At 39.3% G+C, this 17,016-nt stretch overlaps 1 protein-coding gene across 2 annotated transcripts in view; it reads left to right on the top strand.

Moving 5' to 3' along the window:
• Window positions 1-17,016, top strand: part of RPTOR (regulatory associated protein of MTOR complex 1) — a 313,358-nt gene that overhangs the window by 13,844 nt on the left and 282,498 nt on the right. The window lies entirely within an intron of this gene.

Genomic DNA, 17,016 nt, shown 5'->3' with positions numbered 1-17,016 from the left:
AGCTTGCACAAGGACAACTTTGGATATAAGAATAAGCATTTAGATAATAAGCCACAGTCACATAGAGAACAGCAGCACACTAACAGATAAAAATTATTGCATCCATTAAATCACCATAAATGCAAAGTATGAGAGCAAAGGATAACCTTTGGAGCCTAAAATCTTGCCTTAGATAAGACAAGCACTAAGCTTGGTTGTGATCCAGCATTTATTAAATACATGCTTGTTTTCCCAAGCATTTGCTGATTCTTAATATCAAGCTTTAAGTGATTTTTCCCTGTACTGTGGCTTTTGTATTTATAATCTTAATGTATTTATGTTGATTTATTATAGTATATATGCCCGTGTGGCTTTCTTTCTTTTTTTCTAATGAAGGGCAAGATTCGAATACTTTAAATCAATAAATGGAAGTTAAGAGATGGAGTCAGGTGAATGGGTTACATAATTTTCGGTGTACCTACATAAAAGTAGCATCTTTTTCCACCTACCTGAACTCAAAAGCTGATAGTCTTCAGAGGCCCTTGTTCAAGTGCTATCTTAATGGGTAGGGAAGTTCATGTGGAAGAAGTCAATTCTTTGAGCATTCTCACTCCAGGCTGCTTAGGGAATTAAACTTTAAAACCAGCACTCTGAATTGTATCCAGAAACAAATTAGAAACCAGTGATGATTTTTTTAAAACACTGGATTTATGCTGTGGGCAGCACATGTTAGCAGACTATCCACTGCCTTCTGCACTAGTTAATCTACTAGTGGTAGATTTAAGAGTGGCTGGGGAGGCCCAGCCAGATGGGTGGGGTATGTATGTATAATTTATTTATTTATTTATTTTCTGAATAGAAAGTTGATTCTTAAGGGCCAAAATGGAACACTCGGAATACCATTTCCTTCATTTGAGAATTCTTTAAAAATGGCACCTCTTTCATGTCTAGAGCTTATCTGGATTTCATTACGGTTCATTGGGGCATTTCTCTATCTAAAAATCTAGGGAGGTTATAATTTTATTGCATAACATGCAGAGTATGAATGACTCCCTAAAATAGTTATGCCTGTGCAGTAGACCAAAACACTTCCTTCTTTTAGTTCCTAGAGAACTTTCTTGGTTTATAATTGTGTCTGCTGCTCTAGACTACAGTGAATGACCATTTCTCAGAAAGCTTTGCGCTGAAATTTGCAGGATTTTAATGAGTGGTATTCTGGATATTTACATGGTTCAGGATATGTTAGAGCTGCTTAAGCTTTTTATAAACAGTGACCTCTTCACATCCTGAAGAAAAGTTAAGTTCCTCTGCATCTATTGCATAGTAACAGTTTTTTTTCTGTAATATTTAGGCACAGTTTTATATTTAGAAAACATGCAATAAACATATCCCTGACAGTAGATTATGTTGATTGAGAAGGGAAAGTTTATAATGTGTTTTCAAGTATGTATACAAATGCCTTTCAAAGACATACCGTATTTTTCGCTCTATAACACGCACCCGACCATAACACGCACCCGACCATAACACGCACCCGACCATAACACGCACCCGACCATAACACGCACGTAGGTTTTAGAGGAGGAAAACAAGAAAAAAAATATTCTAAACGAAACAGTGGGTGTATGATTTTTGTAGTTCATGCTGTGGCCACAGACATGTGATCTGACAGTGAGTTTGGGGTAGCCCAATGCAAAAATCCTGAGGATCCATGTGGATCCATGCTTTGTAACCACGTTTTTGCACCACTGCGGCCCCAGGCAACAGTGTGTGTGTGATTTTTTTGGTGCAAGATGTAGCCATGGACAGCCATATGTGATCTGATGGTGAATTTGGGGTGACCCAGTGCAAAAATCCTGAAGATCCATGTGGATCCGTGCTTTGTAACCACGTTTTAAGTGGGGAGGGAAGGAAAAGCACTCAAGGGACAAGGAGCACGTGTGGGGTGGGTGGAGAAGGATGCTGCTAATAATGAAGAAGAGGGGTATAAGGGGAGAAGGCTCCTCTCCTCTCCCACTTTGTTCCTTTAAAGCAAGCAGGCTCTGCTTTTCTTCCTCCTCCCCGCTCATCCCCGGCTTAGCAAGCTGAAAAACTTTGCTGCTATGTAGCGAGCTGAGTAGGGAGGAGAGAGGGACAGAGAGGCTGTTTGCTTTAAAGGAACCAACCGGACAGGAGCCGCTTACACTCGTGTAAGCGGCTCCTCTCCCGCTTTGCTCCTTTAAAGAAGCATGCTCTCTGTCTCTCTCTCCTCTTCACTCAGTGGCTCTTCTCCCACTTTGCTGTTTCAAAGCGAGCCACGGAGGAGGGAAGGAAGGGAAACCATGGATCCTCTGCTCACGACTGCAGCAGATTCCCCCCCCCCCCGCCACCCGTAGGCATTCCCTCCATAACACGCACAGACATTTCCCCTTACTTTCTAGGAGGAAAAAAGTGAGTGTTATGGTGCAAAAAATACGGTAGTCAATTATATAGGGGTATGTTTTCTGCATCATGAAGTAGCTCTAAGGTCTTGATCCTGAACACATTTATTAACTTGGAAGTTCCATGATATCAGTGAGACTGTGTGAGCAGGCTTGTGTATATACATACACCTTATATTATCTCCTTACTGTGACATACAGTTTGATGACTTGTAGAGGAACATACGTTGACTTTTTCCATACTGTGTCTGAAGTAATATCTAGTGACATGAAAGCTGTGTCCACAGTGCTTGATCTGCATTGACTCTCTTCATACATGCAGGCCATCCCTTGATGTTGCATCCATCACATAATGAATGTGTTTCTTTGAACTTAGCAATACTCCATGGTAAATGTGTTAAGGACCAGGATGCAGGAGCTGGGATAGTTAAAGTATGCTACTCTTTTAGTGGAATTGCAAATTATTCTCAAGGGCAGCTTGATGTTCCTGAAAGCTCATGGCTAACATGGCACCATGTTCTTCAACAAGTACTCTCTCCTGAAGTTCTCGCATTACATTCCTTGTTTCATACAAAACCTTCAGTATTAATCTGATTGCCATTTTAAATTGGCATAGCAACATAAATGAGCATTGCCATATTAAAACTTCAAGAAGAAAGGACACTGCATATGTAAGATGTTTATTTATGTGCTGTAGAATTGGAGTTATGTGATTTCCATTGTGACTTGTGATCTGAAATAAAGTATGTCTTTTTTTTTTTAAAGGAGGCACTGGGTATCTCGGTTCAAGTGAGCAGATGTTAGTGTCTTAAGAATATTGATTTTCATTTATATTGTCTTCCCTGAAGGTCCTCACCTGTTGGTGATAGAGATAAAAGTGAAAATGGAAGAGAAGGGCATTTGAAACAGTAGATATAGTCCTCCACCTTTATTTGACCTGAACATGCACATGAGTGTCCTCTCAATTGAACCCTAATCCTCACTCCCCTGTTCTCTGACATTTCTCTTGTTTCAGACAATAACATCTTCTTCAACACAATATACATGTACCATTTTATTCCTTTCTTCCTATTTTTGCTGAAGCCTAACTTTAAGCTTCCTATATTTTCTGTTAAGGCAGATCTAGCTTCTTACTATGAAATAGCACTGCTCCTTTCTACATTTATGTGCTTAAGCTCCAGCTGATACTGATTACGGTATAGTATATGCCTACATGTGCAGTGTTATGCTATTGATACAGCTTTATTGGTACAGATTTCACCTCTTCTTAATTTGATACAATCAGTATTCTATGCCATCCTTACTATGCTTTACAATTTAGCTGAACATAATTTCAGTGGTGGTACCTCGTTATTTCTCTAATTAGTAGCTATTATTATCTTTGTGGTGGCTTATAAATTCCAAGCCAATTCATGGTTTGTCCTTGAAGTATCCTAACAACAACATTATGAGGCAGCTTAAGGATACTGCATTAAATTGTATAATTAGTCCTCTTCCACAACAGCGTAATTTTAGGACAAGTCTATCATTTGCATTTGTTTTTGCACTTGGTCCAACATTGATCTTTTCCTTGTTTATAGATCTTATATGATCATGCATATATAACCATTTGATAAAAAGAATTTTATAATAGTTTTCTGTTATGTTTAAGTTGAGCCTTTGATAAAAATAAAATGACACATTTCTTCTGAAATTGACATGTAAACTGTTCCTTCACAAGTAGTTTAGAAATCTATTTCCTCTAAATTTGTCCATGGTTAGCAGTAGATAATATATTTAAGTTAAAAAGCCTTTCTTTACAGCAACTTCAAAAACTATATGTAACTTCATGCAAATTACATGCAGGTAAAATGGCTAATTGGTGCAAGTCCTTTGTTGTGTTCTAATTTCCCATAATTGGCTTGTGGTGATCAATAGCTTGCTTTCCCTTACTGTATAGGATTTTGATAGAAAAGCATGCAAAGGCAGTTTTACATTAACTGGAAGAGAATGCTAACATTATCTCAACAAATATAGCACTTGAATTTGTTTTACAAGTGTTTCCTTTTAAGTCTGAGAGTATGAGATAAAAAATATTGAACCGTCTTCTATTGATGGAAGCATGCCAGCTTTTAATTTAAGGGGGTTCCTTTGATACACACGCAGATTCTCTGTGGCTTGAAAGTTTGCATCAGCAGGTGAAATGGGAGACAATATTTTAATAACAGCAGCATCCTGCTCTCTCACAAAACCATTGAATTCACACCTAGGTACTAGTCTTCGATTCTTAACATTATTATCAAACCTAATTTGGTAATGTTGGATAAATTAGCTTTTTCTAACTTTTGGGCCATTATTGGTAATATGATTAGTATTCTATATAGCTTATATCCGTGTTACTAAGAAGTTACTTCTGGGATGATTCTATGGCCCAATGGAGATAGCATCTGCAGATAACTAAGAAATCACTTATAGGAATCTGGCATGGACCCAAATAACAGCTTAGGGCCTAGGTGCTTACAAAGGTGAAGAGGTTAGCTATTTCAAGGTTCCTAGCCCAGAGGAATTTAGAGGTTTTTTATAATGTAAATAACTAACCATTGTGCAATATCATAAACTACCTTTTAAACTCGACCTTAAAAAAACTCCAGTTTGTGTGGTACCGGAGGAAGGAGTGACTGTTATGGAAACATTATTATTATTTATTAAACTTGTTTACCACCCTATACCCGCAGGTCTCAGGGCACTTCACAAGATGAAATCACAATATAAATGCACAAAATACATTATCAAAATAAAAACAAAAAAACAAAACAAATAGCAACCACCCCTCCAACACATTTTAAAAGGGCATTGGATGTCAGCCAGCCAAAGGCTTGGTTAAAGAGGAATGTTTTTGCTTGGTGCCTAAAGATGCAACAACAACAACAATAATTTATTATTTATACTCTGCCCCCCTGGATGGGTTTCTCCAGCCACTCTATAATGAAGATGCCAGGCAAACCTCTCTGGAGAGAGCATTCCACAAATGGGGAGCCACTGCAGAAAAGGCCCGTTTCTGTAGAAACTCATCTATAGGCTTTTGGGTACACAAAGCGTCTTTGGATCCTGGCCTTTGTAATGATCAATGCCAGGCCTTTATTAAATTATTGCAGAATGTCTATGATCTCAGTGGTGTAGTTCCTAGTTTGGTAGGAATGGGAAAGCATTATTTTTTAAAAAATTGATCTATTTAACTGAATCAGTACTAAAACAAACTTCCTTTGTTACCTAGCAGTACCTTTTAAAAAATGAGTACACATAGTAACTTGTCCACTAATTTAAAGTAAGATTCTGATTTGCACAGAAGATAGATATTTTAGAACCAAAACTTTTTAGAAGATTTAATTTTTATCTATTAAAATGTCTTTGGGTATTTTTTGCTAGTGAATACAAGTCATCACTGGATGTGAGACATGGTTGTTGGATTTTGCTGCTGTAATTGCATTATGTTCCTGCTGTACTAAATCACTGCAGCTCGTTAGTAAAAGCAAGCCTGTATTAGTCATAGACCATCACACTTTCTTTAGTAAGAATAAACCGCCAAGTTGTAATGTACTTGAGTGTTAATTAAAAAGTGATTAAGCTATAATGTTGCTTGCCTTCTTGCTGGCTTGGGCGGGCATTGACTCTTGGGAAACACTGTAGCAAAAGAGAAAACATAATAGCTGTGGTGACAAACACTTTAAATTCTTGAACCAAGAAGTCTTAGGAAGGTTTTTAGAACCGATCTCTCAGCTGCCTCCAGAGTTTGGCATAGAATTTCAGATATGCTCTCCAGTGAATTGCCTTTCCATCTTTTTATTATTATTAAAAAATATATTATTGTTTTTGATAAATAATATTGTTTATTGATTTATAAAAGAGAAATTATACAGGTGAATAACATTGCAAAATGTTCAAAACAAATCCTTTCAATATCATACATGGTTCAACCCAACCAAAAGGTAAAGACCAGAAAAAGAATGTTAAAATATTTTTTAAAATCAATAAATTTATAAATTTTGATTCATGTTTGATTCACTGGTGTTCCTTTAGCTAATTGTGAGCCACTTTTAGACTACAACTCCCATCAGCCCCAGCTAGCATGGCCAATGATCAGGGATGATGGGAGTTGTACTCCAGCAACATCTAGAGACCCATGCTTGGTACAGAGTGCAGTCAAAGGATCCAAGAGTTAGTTTCAGTGTTCAAGTTCTCCTCTCTCTCTCTCTCTCTCTCTCTCTCTCTCTCTCTCATCTGCATTTTACTAGCAAGTCATAGGGTTGCATCAAACACGGCTGGTTCACTGGTGCAAGGAACTTTCAAGCAGTGAGACTTTTGTTTCCTCTCCTGTCCCCTCCAGCCCCCTTATGCACCCTCAAAATCAGCTATCAGTTCTGGAGGTTTGATGGACTCTCCAAAGCGGATTTGGGGGTTGGGGGTGTACAGGTGGAAGCAGAATACAGTACAATAAATGGCAATTTCTTTGCACCAATGGAGCCTGCTGGCTCAGCATTGGATACATTCCACAATCTTTTACAATCAGGTTTAGTAGATTTTTAAACTAAGTGTGACTGTGGCACAGTGATGCCTTTTACTATTGAGTTTCCAATCGATGGCAAATTAAAATTTGCATACTTGATGCAGCTATAGAACCTGCTATTATACATTTCCATTCTGGCCTTTGGAACTGAACAGTGGTTAGTTTATTATGGTGTTATTGTGCCATTACAGTGTGCTTTTTGTGTCTACAATTTAATCCCATGATTCTTGCGCCATACCTGTAATTTATAGCTGTTTTGTTCTCCTCCATGCATTTCTTTCCTTTGAGTGCAGAATTGTGGCTGTTTATTAAATGATGGTTTTGATTACAAATAAAGCACTTGTAAAGCTCTTTCTGCAAATTTCCAGTAAGCGTAGTTGTAAACTTAATCTGTATTCTAGCAAATATTACCTTCATTTACTGTTTTGGAGAACTATATAAATGTATGCAAGACGGTTATGAAAGTTTCAAAAAGTGTTCCTTTTTTCTGTCAGGGCATAGCATTTGTTTATTAATGTGACAATAGTTTAAAAGGAAAATGAAATTCATCTTTAATAATCCTGTAGTAATATATCCTTGATTTGGAAAGATCTTTCACTGTCAGCTGAGTCACTCCTTTTGATGCATCCTGCTGTGTGAGTGCATAAATGAATCAATTACATTGACATTATTAAAACAACTTTGTCACAAACTAGAGCTCATTGCAAATAAATCATAATGTGTATTTTGCCATTATTTTCAATTTGACAGTCTAGAATTAAGGCAATATTTTTTTAAAATGCTGTGCAGCATGGGATCACCTTGACAGAGTGTGAAATCACAAAGGGAGATCTGCAGCTCATTCAGGCTTTTGCATGAACATGGAATTGTTTAGATGACATTTGTCATTTGTGTCTAATTTGCAATTGTTTCCATGCTAAGGTGGTGCTGTGTTGAATTGAGTATGCTATTAAATTGCAAAAAGAAGGATCACCCCCACATTTCTGGACATAAGTCATAGGAAACTTGTTTTCACACATTTTTGGTGCCAATATAAGAGAGGGCAATCCATAGCAATGAAAGGGCATGTCTGACTGGCTCAGGGTGGGATTTGTCAGTCTGACTGGCTCAGAGGAGGAGAGTGGAAAGGATGCTGGAGGGGCTGGAGAGGACACACTCCCCCCTCCCACTCCTGCTAGTTCCCTTTTCTGGAGCAAAGGGTTTCCCTTGCAGTGGGAGACACACACCCCATGAAAAAGTGCATGCCTCCAATCTCATAGGGAGAAAGAGTCTTGCAAGTGAGCGCATCATCTCTTGCCTTTAAAAGCTGGTGAGGGGAGCATGCCCATCTGTCGAGACATCATCATAGGTTTGGTTCAGTTTCAGACCCCGATGTTCTTATTGAACACTTAGCCATGCTGCTGGTGATCTGTACCCGTACTAGTAAGCCTTGAATAAAGCTTTATTTATTATGTGTATGTGAGAACCTCTGTCATTGCATTGCGATGGGAGCCAGGACGCTTTAGGGTACATCTTAAATGAGTAAAAAGTGATCATATGTCCATATGAGTCCGCTAAACACTTCAGTTGCTTATCTTAAGTTTATCAGTAGACGTTATGGGTTTGTTCACATCCATGCTGTGAAACAGCAGTAGGGTACTCTTATCAGTAATGTAAGGTAAAGGTAAAGGTACCCCTGCCCGTACGGGCCAGTCTTGACTGACTCTAGGGTTGTGCGCTCATCTCACTCTAGAGGCCGGGAGCCAGCGCTGTCTGCAGACACTTCCGGGTCACATGGCCAGCGTGACGAAGCTGCTCTGGCGAACCGGCACCAGAGCAGCACACGGAATGCCGTTTACCTTCCCGCTATAAAGCGGTACCTATTTATCTACTTGCACTTAAGGGTGCTTTTGAACTGCTAGGTGGGCAGGAGCTGGGACTGAACGACGGGAGCTCACCCTGCCGCGGGGTTTCGAACTGCCGACCATGCGATCGGCAAGTCCTAGGCGCTGAAGTTTTACCCACAGCGCCACCCACGTCCCCTACTATCAGTAATGTAGTTCTCATTAAATCAGTTGGCAGTACAGATGTCAAGTATATGAGATGTTGGCAGTCCTGAACCATGTATGAGGAAGAACAGGATACAAAAAATTTAAAAATAAGTAATAAGCTTTACTGCTGGAGTAAAATACAGCAGTATGAGAATATATGTCCGAACACAGTTTGATGTAAATAAATATCTTCATTCCTCATACTTTTTTCCTTTTTAATCCTTGCAGTGTGGTTTCAAATTGATATGTAATCTGTAACAAGGAATGATGGTTGGTAAATATTAAGGGGCTTGAATTTTCTGGGTCATACACTTAGAGGCTCAGATCCTGTACAGACCCTGAAGTTTGTGTCACCTTGGAATCCTGAGGAAAGGTAAAGGTAAAGGACCCCTGAACGGTTAAGTCCAGTTGAATTTGATTTTGGGGTGTGGTTCTCATCTCCACTTTCAGGCCAAGGGAGATGGCATTTATCCGCAGACAGCTTTCCAGGTCATGTGGCCAGCATCACTAATTCACTGCTGGCACACAGAACACACTGATGAGTGCCAGAGTGCATGGAAACGCCATTTACCTTCTCCTTGCAGCAGTACCTATTTATCTACTCACACTGGTATGCTTTCAAACTGCTAGGTTGGCAGGAGCTGGGACAAAGCAACAGGAGCTCACCATGTTGGGCAGATTCGAACAACTGACCTTTCGATCGGAAGGCCTTTCGATCGGAAGGCCGGTTGGTTTGGACCACAGTACCACCCATGCCCCTTCCTGAGGAAAGGGGGAGGTTATGTGTGGGGGTTATATTTTTTTGATTGTTACCTCTGATAAACAATTATAAATTGAGGCAAAAGGATATCATTCTCTCAGGGTTCAATACACATTGGGCTATAATACGTGGGAATAATTCCCTATTTGGTGCTGCTGCTCTGCAGGTAAAGGGAATTGCCTTGCTGTCACAGGTTAGGATATGAACAGACTGGTTTTAGAATTTATCAAGGTCGGCAGCCTTGCTGTGATACATTGGTTTTTGCGGTGTTTGTACCGCTGGAGGACATCTCTGCCAGGAGCCTCTCAATCTTTGTTTTTTTTCTTAGGCTTGAATTATAATCCAGGCAATCTTCTTTCTCAGAAGAAATTGCTATTCACCTTTGGGCAAGTGGCAGTCTATGCAGCTAATATATTTTATCTGCAGTACCTTTTTGCTGCTGCTGCTTCCTTCATTGGACGGCTTGCTGTATGGCTGGATAATAGTGGAATACTGTACGCCTTTCATTTGTATTGCTTTCCTCACTATTAACTAAGCTACTGCTTCAACGTCTTGATAGCTTGATTCTGTGGATTGTTCCCAAAGGTTTCAGTATTTGCGCAATAGTTAAATTGATGAAAAAATGCCATTCTCTTCTTTCATAGTTTCTTATGATTTTTGCCTTAGGTATGTTTTTCTCTGCATTTGTGTTTTTTTTTAAATAGTTATTTGCCTAAGGAATGTGGTTTTGTAACTACATTGAAGATAAAATAGACAGATTTCTTATTTCTTGCTGAATGAGTTGCATATTAGAAGACAATCATTGGAAAAATCTCCCATGACACTCAAGTTTTCTAACCAAAAGTTATTATTGTAAACTGAGTGTCTAGACCATGTTTAGAACTAGAAATGCCTTCAGTCCTGAAGAGATTAGCCAGACCCAGCAGTAAATTAGTATGAAAAGGATTAATAGGGTGGTTATCCATGTTACTTTTAATACATGGGCAAGAATATGCATGCAGCTCAAAAGCTTATCAATGTCCATTCCAGGTTGAAAAACACACTTTTAAGAGGAGTGTGAAGAACTGGTAACGTTTTTGTATGGTCTGAGACTATATGAGAATGGCCTCTGGTAGCCCTTTAAAAAAGCCTATTCGTATTCCTTCCTATTCATAGTGTTTTTCTGGTAGTTCCCTGGTACGGATCACTTAGTTGAGAAGGTTGCCACTCTTAAGGACCAGTGGGCACCTCTTGAATTTTGAGAAAGTGTCATGGATACTAGTCACAAAATGGCTCACAGGGACCAGTGGTACAACACAAAATTAGAGAGAATACAGTCATTGCTTCTTCCCCAGACAACTTAATTTTACTGTGGGAATTCAATAGGGTCCTACTGCTTCAGTATCAGAATTTAAACAGCAAATACAATTATTCAAACAGAAAAAAAATATAAAAATGACATAGCTGCTAAGCACGATTTGAAACCAACATAAAACCAGTAGGGAATAATTCAGTACAAGAATCTAAATGTATACCACTTTACTTAACCAGTGAAGAACATAAAAAAACCAACAAGCATTGATTTGAATTGTGTTCATAAAATCATACAATTGTAGAGTTGGAAGGGACCCCAAGGGGCATCTAGTCAGTGGCCAACCTCTCCTTAAAAAACCTCCAGTGTCTGAGAGTCCACAATGTCCCAAGGGAGTCTGTTCCACTGTTGAACAGCTCTTACTGTCAGAAAGTTCTTCCTGATGTTTAGTCAGAATCTCCTTTCTTTTAACTTAAATCCATTGGCCTTAGCCTTCACTGCAGGAGAAAACCAGCTTACTCCATCTTCCATGTGACAGCACTTCTGATATCTGAAGATGGCTATTATATCTCCTCCGAGTCTCCTCTTTTCCAGGCTAAACATACCCACCCCCTCAACTGTTCCACATAAGGCTTGGTCTCCAGACCCTTACTCATCTTTGTTCAGAAATGGGTGAGCACTTGATGTCTGTTCCCTGCGTTTCTCAGTACCATGGTCTGGCTTCCTGTCATCTTCTGTGTGCAAGCAGCATAAGAGTTGAGCTAGTTGGGGCAGAATTTAATTCAAGACTATAGCATTTTGTTCTGCTTTACACTACCAAGCGCATTCCCATAGGGCTAAATGCCTGTACATAACATAGTTCACATTTATGTGTGTTAAGATAGAATCAGACTTTGTCCAATTTTTCTTTTTCTCTGTTGCACAATAAAGCTTCTAAACTGAAATACCTGGTAACTGTGAAACTGCTTTCTCCCCTTTCCTAAGGGCTGTTCAGTCCTCTGGGAATTCCTCTAAAGTGCTGATAGAAGGAACTGCTTCAGAAATCATGAAGCTTCCTCCTGCATCCTAGAAAGCATTACTTAACCCCTTGATAACATAAAATGAGGAAATGTGAAACATGCATAACGTCTATGATAGCAATGCATTTTGATCAACAATTTGCCTTGGGATGTAGCCCCTGTGCTGACGTGTTTTGCAGGAAGCTTTTTGGATGGAGGGAGAGGGAGGAGATAGTAGAGACTGCAGGGTTTTTACTCTAAAAATACATGGGATTCTCCCTGTTTGGTCCCACCCTCCAATTCTTTCTTCATACGGTCTCTCTGCTGTGTGCTCCAGTTTCTAGCTTTCTCTATAAATTATACATTTGTATGGCTTCAGCTTTGCTGAAAGTTTTTTCCCCTGCTCTGAATCTTAATGAGCACCCCAGGGATGTGGAGATCCAGGTGGCTTTCCTCTAGAAAGGCTTGGGACTGCTGAGTACTATTTATGTAAATATTTGTGAGAGGAGGTCCCTTATATATGCAACTTTAAAATAAGAAATTGTGGTAAACAACAATCAAGGAATGATGCCATCCCAGAAATAAGTTTTGTGCAACTTTAGAGTGTTATTAATGATTGATCTTTGATTTTTTTCCTCCCGCTCCTTGCCCTGGATATATCAGAATGCATGTATTTGATCCAAACTTTCTTCTGTTGCCATTGAATTAGCAGCCCTAGGCAAGACAGAGATGTGAAGCCAACTGGCAGTTCTTGACTCGACACTACAAATCTTGCTTTATTATATAATAAAGCCCATTTTAATAGCTTTTCATCTTCATAATTAAAACACTTAATGCCCGTAGTACAAATATATAGAGGCAAAGGATAGCATCCAATAAATGTTCTCTATATTTAATATCTTATCACAGTGCAAACAGAATAAACTTTATAATTTAATGCATTCTTTTTCCAAAGAGAAAGGAACTACCATAGTATCCATGCAACCTGTTGTACTTCCATGTATGTTTTATGAATGGATGCAAATACTCATATCTGATTCTGCTTTTGGGTCACATGTTTGAACAAATGGAGTCATACAAATCTATGGTAAGACTGCACTTGGAACGTTGTGTACAGTTCTAGAACTGGAAAAGGTTCTGAAAAGCACAATAAGAAGAATCAAGGGGTGTGGCGCAAGTCCCTTTCAAGGGAAGGTTACAGGCAGTGACCATTTCAGGCACATTGAATTGACATGTGATCACCCATGCGCAGGTCTTTTTGGACCCAGAACAGGGTAGATAGGGGGCAGTAATGGGGTTTAATGTGCTTATGCATGCTTCACTGCTGCTTGCGGCGGCCGGGGATGGAACCCCCGTGTAAAACATTTGCTGCCTGTACAACATTTGGAGCTTTTCCGTTTAGTGAAAATGCAAGTAAGAGGTGACATGATAAAGGTGTATAAGATTATGCATGGCATGAGGAAAGTCAGTAATATAAAGTTTTGTTTCCTCTCTTCTAACAGCAGTACTTGGGGATGTCCAGTGAAGCTGAATGTTGGAAAATTCAGGACAGACAAAATAAAGTATTTCTTTACACAGCTCGTGGTTAAAATATAATTTGTTTTCACAAGAGGTGCAGATTGCTTTGAAAGAGGACTAGACCAATTCATGGACGATAAGGTTGCCCATGTCTATTAGCCACAATGGCGACATTCTACCTCTGGTGTCAGAGGTAGCATGCCTCTGATTACCAGTTGCTGAGGTTCACACTCATCCTGTTTGCTCTTGGGTCCTCTTTTTGAGCTTCCCATGTGGCCACTGTGAAAGCAGAGCGTTGGACTAGATCAGGCATAGGCAAACTCGGCCCTCCAGATATTTTGAGACTACAATTCCCATCATCCCTATTGGCACTGTTAGGTAGGGATGATGGGAGTTGTAGTCCCAAAACATCTGGAGGGCCAAGTTTTCCTATGTCTGGACTAGATGGACCTTTGGCTTCATCTTGTATTCTTATGGCGGTAGTTTATTCAGCAAAGTTTTATCACACTGGAAAAATCTAAGGAGATAGGGTTGACAATTGAACTTCCTTGGTGTTCTAAAATTAGTAAAATATCCACTTTTTTGTATTTGTATTTTATAATGGTCTTGTTCCTCGGGCTGTAATGTTACTGTTTTATTGCATGTGTTACATCATATCTAGACTGACCGCAGTAGACCTTCCCTGCAGAAACTGTTACGGTACTTGCCTTTGGTCCCTGGCGGCATCATTTAATCACACCTTTCTTGTTGGGTTTTTATTATGAAATTATGAAATGCTTTATTCCTTTTCAGCTTTTTTTGTTACACTTTATTGCTTTGGAGTTCTGTAATTCAACTCTGAGACTGTTACTGAGTCAGGTACTTTATCTTCAGTAGCTTGAGGTTTCTTGCTCAGAGGCTGTGTTTAAAAGAAGGTGAAATGTCTGGTTTGTGGAATTTCAGGCTGTATCAGCACTGAACTTGTATTATTTGTCTTTGTTCATGCTTCTTACAAAAGATTCATCATGTAACATCTTCTTCTGCTTTTTGTCTGCATATATTGGATTAGGCCAAAGTCCCTGTGCAATTCTTTGGCCATAGTTTTCTTGTCAATGTCCCAATTTTATATATATATATATATATATATATATATATATATATATGCAGGTTTTGGTGTCTTCGGGTGTCTTCCCGTGTAAGAGTTGGGGTGTCTAGGCATATATATATATATATATATATATATGTTTTCGTAGATTTTCACGGGTACAGGAATGCAGGTTTTGGTGTCCTCGGGTGTCTTCCCGTGTAAAAGTTGGGGTGTCTAGGCGACGTTTCGACGAGGTCTCACTCGTCATCTTCAGGCTGGTGCTTTCGGCTTCTTGTTACTGGAACAGAGCAGGATCTCAGTGTTTGAGTTCCTATAAATACTGTTGAGGGGGTGTGGTGTATAGCCTCCAACGTTCTGGGCAGAGAGGAAGTTCCCTGCAATCCCTACACAGATCTGGCTGGCACAGGGCACAAAACCACAGCTCGCCCCTATACACGAAGCCAAGCCAGAGCACAACTAAGTGCAGTACAGCCATCTTCTCAGAAAAACTCTTCACAAGCTCAAGAGGTCAAGACACGAAAGCTTTAGCAACTAATCCACACTTAATGACCCACCTAAGTGGTACTCAGAATATCACTCAAGAAATCACTCAAGATATCCCTCAAGTAATTAAGGAACAAAAGAAGAAAAGGCACACTAACCTGGGAACTTCCTCTCTGCCCAGAACGTTGGAGGCTATACACCACACCCCCTCAACAGTATTTATAGGAACTCAAACACTGAGATCCTGCTCTGTTCCAGTAACAAGAAGCCGAAAGCACCAGCCTGAAGATGACGAGTGAGACCTCGTCGAAACGTCGCCTAGACACCCCAACTCTTACACGGGAAGACACCCGAAGACACCAAAACCTGCATATATATATATATATATATATATATATATATATATATATATGCATGCTCCTGTGAGACTGGAATAGCCAAGATGTGTAATGAACAGGAAAGAGTGGGGAGAAGAGGCTGTTGTAATAGTGGACTGAGACAACATGAGCCTAAGGGCATCATTAACTCTTATCATACACCACTGTAATAAGTCGCACAGCTATTATTAGATAGCTACAAATTGAAGTGGTATAGTTTGGCCCCTGTACAGTGTGGGAGTTCTTAAAGTATAATATTTTGGAGAGCATGCAATTACCCAGTTTTGCAGTAAGAATATTGCGCAGATATTGTTTACCACAAACCATGTAGTATGCTTAGAATCAAATTCCTTTCTTCAGTGATAACATGTATGGTGAAACTGTGTCTTGTGATCTACCTGCAATATATGAGCTTTATTTTAAGAGATCCAAAACACATTTAAGGCTCTTTTTGTTTATCTGGCTTCCTGAGTGGTCACTTAAAGCAAGGCATGCTATGTTGCATTATTGATTTGCGAATCTTGAATAATGTGTTTCCATTACTTTTTAATAAAGCATTTCTGTTGGACTCTGCCTAATCCATGAAGTTTGGCAGAGATCCACTGGCAATCAGTCTTCAGTGGAACTGCACTAAGGGCTTTAGAAACAGCAGCTTTAGGAATTTAAGACACATATGCAGCCCCAGGATGTGTTTTCTGAACAAAAGATAACCTGAGGCAGATTTCCCTAATCAAGAAACAGATTTGGAGATCAATACATGAATGTTTAGGGTGCAACCTTGTATTTAATAGTTCCTTAGTATAATTAGAAATAGGGTCAGTCAGCAATTTGCCACAAACAACATTTGACTTTTCTCTAAAACCATGTAGAAATAGGTTTCAGCAAAGTTTTTGCAATTAAATTTTTAAAATTTATTGTAAATATTTTATGCCACCTTTTCCCTAATTTGTACATTTCAGAATGGTAGGACCAGCTTTTCCAATAAGTCCACAAAACAAATCAGCAAACCAAGCAAACATTTGTGCTGGTGTACCCACCCGTGTTAGTTGTTTGTGCACATCAGTGCCTGAAAGAAGCAGCTTTCTTCTACTTACAAAAGGTTTCTTACCTATACAGCTGGAAATTGTTTTTTCTTGACAAAGGTTACCAGGCAAGTGCCTGTTTTTAAATACTTGGTACAGATACAAGCACAAGCACTTTGAGAGTGCATTTGGGAGTTTGGGGTTATGGTGCAGAAGGTTATCCATACTTTTTGCTAGGTTGTCTAATAAATTAATTTGGTTCTTATAGATGCTATAGCAGAACTGAGAAGCTTTTGTCTGCATATTAATCACAGCAATCATTGCACAGATGGAATTTCCCATTGGAGAATGGGAACACATTTTCATGCTGAATGTTGGACTCAGTTTCCTATAGTGACAGCAAACGAAATGTCTACTTATTGTTTGTGCAGGCCGTTAAACTTGCTTAAAGAATTGCAGTAGAAATACCCTCCACCAGTTGTTGCTTAGAACAGAGATTAATGGGCAA

The sequence above is a fragment of the Podarcis liolepis genome (assembly GCF_965112155.1).
Source record: "Podarcis liolepis genome assembly, chromosome: 2".
Taxonomy (NCBI): Eukaryota; Metazoa; Chordata; class Lepidosauria; order Squamata; family Lacertidae; genus Podarcis; species Podarcis liolepis.
This window is presented reverse-complemented; position numbering and strand designations above follow the sequence as displayed.